This window comes from Syngnathoides biaculeatus, chromosome 10 (genome assembly GCF_019802595.1).
Source record: "Syngnathoides biaculeatus isolate LvHL_M chromosome 10, ASM1980259v1, whole genome shotgun sequence".
Taxonomy (NCBI): domain Eukaryota; kingdom Metazoa; phylum Chordata; class Actinopteri; order Syngnathiformes; family Syngnathidae; genus Syngnathoides; species Syngnathoides biaculeatus.
Window position 1 is genome coordinate 5,877,987 of NC_084649.1, and position 7,825 is coordinate 5,885,811.

At 41.3% G+C, this 7,825-nt stretch overlaps 1 protein-coding gene across 1 annotated transcript in view; it reads right to left on the minus strand.

Moving 5' to 3' along the window:
* Positions 1-7,547, minus strand: part of LOC133507142 (death-inducer obliterator 1-like) — a 31,021-nt gene extending 23,474 nt beyond the window's left edge. Inside the window, exon 1 of the mRNA XM_061831898.1 lies at positions 7,426-7,547. The gene's annotated coding sequence lies outside the window, so the exon portion shown is untranslated. The remainder of the gene's footprint in view (positions 1-7,425) is intronic.
* Between the last annotated feature and the right edge of the window lie 278 nt (positions 7,548-7,825).

The following is a 7,825-nucleotide window of genomic DNA, read 5'->3' on the forward strand; positions in this document are numbered from 1 at the left end:
AAGGTTGATGGGTCACATTTTTTTGCATTTCCTGTGCTTGCTGATGATTAAAGGTTGTGGTTTTTACGTGGAGGGGGTCATGTGTAATTCCGTTGCATCTACATGCAATGTGAAGTGTGTCTTCTGCTCATATTTAGTAATGACTATATAACTCCAGGCATGAGCATTTCACGGAAACGATCGTTCCGTTACCGTGTCGTTACCCAACCTGAGAAAACACGGAACCGAAAGTCCGTTTCTCAGAACTCAGGACTTACTTTTAACAAAATTCGCCCATGTGTGGAATGTAAAACATGTTCTCAGGGAAATACAACAATCTGTATAAAACGAACCTAGATGAACCCCTTTATTATTTTTAATGATTAAAACGCCCAGCTTTGTCAGTGTGGTTTACAAACAGCACCGGTTTCCGCTTCTGCGCTACGGCTGCGCAAGGTCGAGTTATTCATATCCGGGTCACTCAAACGCTAGTCAAACATGTCGGTTGCTAAGTGTAAAAGACAAGAGACTGTGTCTCTAAAGACCTTCAAAAAGTGGACTATATCTGAAGAATTTATTGCCGAAACCAAAAAAGAAGGTGAGGTGATAAAGCTGAGGTGCAGAATATGTTCGGAACACTATGCAGCAATACGGAACGAAGCGAAGCGGCGAGGCATATCGGGACCGCCGCTACAGTCAATTCTCAACTATATTGACGGGGTGTCTTACGTACACCGAGGTAATGCAGATAAACACGTGAAGAGCGGCTCACTCCACGACTGGTCAAAAAAAAAGTTTTGTGGAGAAAGGAATCAAACTGAAAGCGAATGCAGTCAAAGTCGTCAAAGTACGAGTGGTGTGTCTAATGCCGCAACAGCAAGTTCAACAAATCCAACCTGAGAAGGTTTTATCAGGCAAGGCAACGAGAAAAACTATACCCGGCTCTTCAATAAAGCTTTTTCATTGGTGATGGGTGAAAAACCATGCAGTGACTTCCCTTTTGCAGTGGAACTACAAAAGCGAAATGGACTAACATTTTTGCCAGGGAAAGATGACTGTTTTTCTTGTGTCAAGTTTGTCCATTTTTTGGCTAAAGCTGTCAAAGATGACATTCATCATATTTTGTTGTCTGCTAATGTTTTCACTGGGGAAATGGATGGTTCTGAGGCTCGCAAAACTGGCGAAGAGAAGGAGCTGGTTTATTGCAAAGTCATGGTTAGAGGACACCCCACGGAGTTGTTTTTAAAGTGTCAGAAGATGACAGATATTGGCGGCGTAGATGCGGATTGTACAAAGAAAGCATTCGATGCAGCTTTTCTGACGGATTTAAACCTGCCAGTGTGTGTGCCGATGGGGCAGCCGTCAACATGGGCAGATTGAATGGGGCATGCACACAGATAAAAACAGAGAGGCCATGGCTAATCATAATACACTGCATTAATCATCTTGTGCCAATCATTAATTGCATTGATGCCTGGTTCATCTCATTCCAGGATCCTGTGTTGCAAGCAATGCGAATTGCTGACCACACAACATGGGACTGCCAGGATCCGAGCTACGAAAAAGATGCCTCGCGTATTCTGTCGGAATGTTTTGAAGTGCCTCTCAGCACTTACTAGTTTAACATGGAGATGGCGTTGAAGGAACTGACTGCTGTAAAAAAAACTGAAGACTAAAGTTCTTCAATTACAATGGAAAAATCTCTTTCTGGGAGAAAATCTTCTCACAGTATCATGACAAATTTCCACATTTCTTGCTGATCACAGAGATCTGTCTTGTGATGTCTTTCTCAAGCTCAACAGTGGAACGCGGTTTCTCCACGCTCAAACGTCATCTCTAAGACAGCAGACTACGGTTATCGAACAACAAGCTCAATGATTTGCTCATGGTCAGAATCAACGTCCCAGCCCTAAAAAATCTGGACCCCAACTATGAAGCCAAACTTGTGCATAAAGCAGTCAACCTGTACTTAAGAGTCACCGGACCTCAGTCGAGGCAGATGCAGACATACAGTCACACAAAAGTGTACGCCAATATTACCAGCAGAAAAGGGATCGCCTGACCTATTCATGCCGTGCTCGCCTTCAGAAGTGATCTGCCAGTTGATCTGTGTGACACTGACTCGGACACTGACACACAGTCAGAGTGTGACTCTTCAGACGAATCTGACATTGACAATAACCGTTGTTGTTGTTATTCGTTATTAACGAATGACTGAAGCGTGTTATATAGTTCCAGTTCAACTAGTCCTAGGAAGTTCCTAATTTTTCATTGATCTCATATATGACACATGTTATTAACATAAATGTAAATGCATCCATGTTCTGTTTACACATACTGGACATTTGCATGCATCTTATTCTAGCCTGGCAGGCAAATGCACCTTTTGTCCTTAATAACCGTGATCACATGAGTCTGGTTCAAATGCAGCCTCGGTCACAGGGTCTTCACGATTCTCTTGCTCTCACTGTTACTGGGGCCTTGGTGACTAAGTGATTGAAAGCGCTGGTGGCATTGATTGTCGCAGTGCTGCTGTCACTGGAAATATCTGGCCTTTCACCAATGTGGCATGCATGTGGATCACGCTCGGTCTGGAAATTTTGGTGTATGTCATGTGTGAGAGAGTTGCCAGTAACTCGCGAAAGGTTGGTGGTTCTCTCCAGGTAGTCCGGCGTCAACCCCCCATAAAGTTGGCAAGCCGTCGCCTAAGTGGAAAAATCTTGATTAAAGCTATAAACACCAAGCAATTTATCAATCAATCTCAATGACCGTGATCACAGCTGAGCTTTGATTCAAGGATTTTAAGTTTGATTTGATTCTATTTTACACAGACAGTGCTCTGTTTTTCTTAGTCTGACTCAACACGCGGCACAGAGTGAGACAATGTTAATCCTGCTCATTTTTTGTTCACAATTTAGCAAGTTGACCAAGCAATATATAATGATCTCATAGGAAATTCCTAATTTTATTTTTATTTTTTGTTGATCTCTTGTAGTCACTATTCGTACATGTATTCTAGTCCGGCTGCCAGGTCCATGTAATGCACCTCTTGACTGATTGTTTTTAATCAAGGATTTTAAGTTTCTTTTTCATTTATTTGCTAAGTTTTCACAGACAGAGTTCTGTATAAATAAATCTTCTAAAACCAGTTTTATGCACGTTTGTAAATTTATAACAGTGTTGGTCATATGGGAAAGGCTACCGGATTCCTGAAACCATAATGCATGCGGTCATATTCATCTTGCTGTTTCAGTTGGAATGAGTCATGGCTGCATCAGTAGTAAAGGCGCATGTCTTGTACTTGTGCAGACCTTCGAGGCTCCGGTTCAAAACCCAGCCTTGGTCAGGGAATTCAATTGTCATGATTCTCTCGCTCTCAGTAGGTGTCTAAGTGAAACGGCGCTTGTGGATCCACAAGTGCACTAAAACTTTTGCTGTAAATCAGTGGCCTTTCAACACTGGTGCTTTCCTGATTGGGTTGTGCAAAATGCGTAAGAGGATGTTTGTCATGTGTGAAAGAATGGCCAGCACTCACCAGAGGTTGGGTGTTCTCTCTGGCTTCCTTCACCCTTAAGACTGGAGTGAAAGCTTCTTCAGTATGGTCATAAACACCAAGCAAACAAAGAAACAAACGAGCTTTTTCTCTAAGTGTTTCAATAACACATATTGAAATGTTAAAGCCAGACAAAATTTCTGAAAAGTTGGCATTGAAATTTATGTTTTCGGTAATCTATAACCTATAAAGTTTTGTGCTCAATCTGCACTTGGAAGTTTTATGTACATGCAGCTAACCACCAGAAAAGAAAGATTGCAAACACAACAGGAAACTTTGTTACATGGCTAAGGCTTTATTCTAAAGTACATGTAAAAACCGGTTCCCATGAGCATTATCAATGGCAACCGAAAAATCGTTTCCCACCGTTTCCAGGACAAAAATCAACGGAACCGAAAGATCGGTTACCATACTTGCCGAAATCCTCATGCCTGTAACTCCCTCCTAACCTCAGTTGAACACTGTATTGTAATCAGATGTTTGAAGCATGCCAACTCATCAGTTAACCTTAAATGAACCTTGCTGAACTGTTACTGGAGACCAGGACATTATTACCAGCTACAATTGGTGTAGTCATTATGATGCAGATATTTTGTGATGCTCTTTATTTTATGATGTGGATCTCTTGTGATGTTCTTTATTTTCCTTTCATACTTTTGTGATGCGGACCCTTCTAATAGTATAAGAATCCTGTAAGCCCTCCGTATGTCCGCACTTGTGATCTGGTACAGCCATTGTCTGTAACTCATTTATGGCCGCATTATTCTCTAAGTAAAAGCTTCGAAGAAACTGTTCATCATCCCCAGCCTGTATTGGGATAACCAACATTCTCACTACCCCAAATTAAACAAACGCGCAGAGGAAAAAGCGTCCTCCAACATATGATACTAAAACAAAAACATGAACTTGGTTCTGTTTATCTTGACTTTAATTTTGAAGCCAAGCCAGGGATGACAGGTGGTATACACCCGAGACTGCTCATCCATCCATCCATCCACCCACCCATTTTTCTTAACCACTTATCCTCACAAGGGTCGTGGGAATGCTGGAACCTATCCAAGCTGTCAACAGGCAGGAGGCAAGGGTACACCCTGAACAGGTTGCCAGTCAATCGCAGGGCACATGGAGACAGACAACAGTCGCACTCACAATCACATGTAAGAGGAATTTAGAGTGTCCATTTAATGTTGCATGTTTTTGAGATCTGGGAGGAAACAAGAGTGCCCGGAGAATAAATACATAAACACAACAAATCAAATGACTATATATATATATATATATATATATATATATATATATATATATTTTTTTTTTTTTTTTTTTGTAAAAATATCATCATACTAGGGGGCACGGTGGATCAGCTGGTAAACTGTTGGCCTCACAGTTCTGAGGGCCCGGGTTCAATCCCGGACCCGCCTGTGTGGAGTTTGCTTGTTCTCCCCGTACCTGTGTGGGTTTTTTTTTTTCCAGGCACTCTGGTTTCCTCCCACATCCCAAAAATATGCAACATTAATTGGACACTCTGAATTGCCCCTAGGTGTGATTGTGAGTGCAGCTGTTTGTCTCGATGTGCTCTGCGATCCACTGGCAACCAGTTCAGGATGGGCCCTGGTTTCTCAGAGCAATCCAGTTTCCTTCCATATTCCAAAAACATGCAACATTAATTGGAGACTCAAAAATGCCCCTGAGTGTGATTGTGAGAGCGACTGTTGTCTCTCTCCATGTGCCCTGCAATTGGCTAGCAACCAGTTCAGGGTGTACCCTGCCTCTTGCCCGATGACAGCTGGGATAGGCTCCAGCACTCTCGCACCCCTCATGAGGATAAGCGACTCAGAAAATGGATGGGTGATTATTATTTGTTGTCTTTTTCTGTTTGTTTCTTTTTCTTAGCAAGCTTCTCAATGCTACCAACTTTTTGAAAATGGGATAAAAATTAAGAAAATTGTGGGAGTTTGTAACTGATTTTACAAAATAGTCACACCACAAATCTTAAGCCCCGCTATTTTAAGTGTCTGCATTTTCATTTGTTTTATAGATACATAATTCTTTAAGGGTGCCACAATGATAGAGTGATTAGAATGTCTGCCTCACAGATGAGGACAGATTTCCCCTAGGTGTAATTGTGAGTGGGGCTGTTTGTCTCGATTTGCCCTGCGATTGGCTGGCAATCAGTTCAGGGTGTAACCCTGCCCGTTGACAGCTGGAATAGGCTCCAGTACTCCCGTGGCCCGCGTGAGGATAAAGGGCGAAGAAAATGGACGGATGGGTGGTGATAAAATTACTGTGTACAAGGAAGCAACAAAAATAGCTGCAAATGAACATCTACATGTTTTTCGAGGAGCCATGGGCTGCCAGCAGCAGCTCAGGTGGTCACATGGTAATGAGCTAGTACTCCTCTAGTCCTTATTGATCTGTTTTTATTGTTTTTTTTCTCACAAGCTATGAAGTGACAAAAAGGCCGAAGTATGGAGAAAGATCTGCTTATGATCCAAATCACACAAGCTCATTTGTGAAGCACGGTGAAGGTAATGTCATGGCTTGTGATTGCATGGCTGCTTCTGAAACAGGGCGATTTGTCTTTGTTAATTTTTATGTAACTCGTGGTGGTAGCACCAAAATCAATTCTGACGGCTACAAAACCATTTTCTCTCAGAACATGGAGTACAGAAAAAAACATCCAAACTAACCGGGAGAAGTTTCATTATGCAACAAGACTATGACCTGAAACACATTAACACAACAAATGACTTCATCGGGGGGAAAAAAGTTGAAGATCCAGACCTTAACCCAATAGACTATTGAATAGCACATGCATTTTACCTCCTGAGGAGGAGACTGAAGTGTGAAACACACCTAAAACAAACGAGAACTGAACGAGGCTGCAGTGAAAGCCTGTAAAAGCATTTCATTGCAGAATGAAACAGTCATGTATAGTCAGTATTGCAGGCTTGATGCAGTTATTGCAAATGAGGGTTATGCCACTATATGTTAAATGTTATTCACTTTGTTCATTTGTTCCATTATTTGTGCTCACATGAAAAGTGGGAGGCTTCAAACAAAAAGGTGCTCTGCCCTGAGTTGTTGACATTTAAATGTAAAAACCGTGAAATAAAAAGCTGGAATTCTGAATTTTGGCCCAACGGTCTAATATTATTTTGATTTGAAGCCCAAATTCCATCAGTATACAAAAAACAACAAAGGTTCACTCCTTTGAGAGTTGACACACACGTGCATATATATATATATATATATATATATATACATATATTATATATATATATATATATATATATACATTTTATTCATATATATATATATATATATACATTTTATTCACTGCTTATCCTCACAATGGTCACAAGGAGTGCTGGAGCCTATCCCAGCTGTTAACGAGCAGGAGGCGGGGTACACCCTGAACATATAGAGACACAGAGACAAACAACCACACTCACAATCACAGCTAGGGAAACTTTGCAGTGTCCAATTAATCTTGCATGTTTTTGGCATGTGGGAAGAAACTGGAGTGCTCGGAGAAAACCCAGACAGGGACGGAGATAACATGCAAACTCCACACAGGAGGGTCCGGGATTGAACCTGGCACCTCAAAACTGTGAGGCCGACACTTTACCAACTGAGCCACGATAGTTAGTATTTTAATAAAATGGCTGCACAGACCTCGGAAGTTTAGCAGTTTGGCAGATTGCCACATTGCCAATCTATGTTTTACGTTTCAGGAAACATAAGTTATTTGTTTATATTTCCGAACGTAAACACATTTGTCTAATTACTGCAACTGACCGTAAAGTAGCATTGAAAACCGTCGACATTCTAAACCATGGAGTTTTGTTTTTTTTTTTTTTGTCCTCAACCGATTGACTTGTTTTTCAGGTTACCTCTTGTTTCGACGTAGTTTCAAACTGTTACAGCTGAGGAGAAACGTTCGCAATAACATGATATTCACCGCTGCAGCGCCGAGTCACTGTGAGCAGCAGTGGAAATTGAGCACACTTGTCGCGAGAATCGGTGGCGCTTCATCACCAATTCGTTTCTTTTTATCAAACGTCGGGGTTTGTGTCTTAAAGGGAGCTACATTTACATTTAGACGTATTTAGTGTATTGCAAGTATTGTCGCGTTGTACTACATGAATGAGAGATGTTTTGGTTTTTTTTTTTTTTACTTTCTTCGCGTCAAACACTGGTGCAGTATTGTCTCCTTATTTTCACCCAATATTTCAAGTCCTGAATGATGGCATTCAGACATATTGACGTGTTAAATGGAAAATTTCGATATAT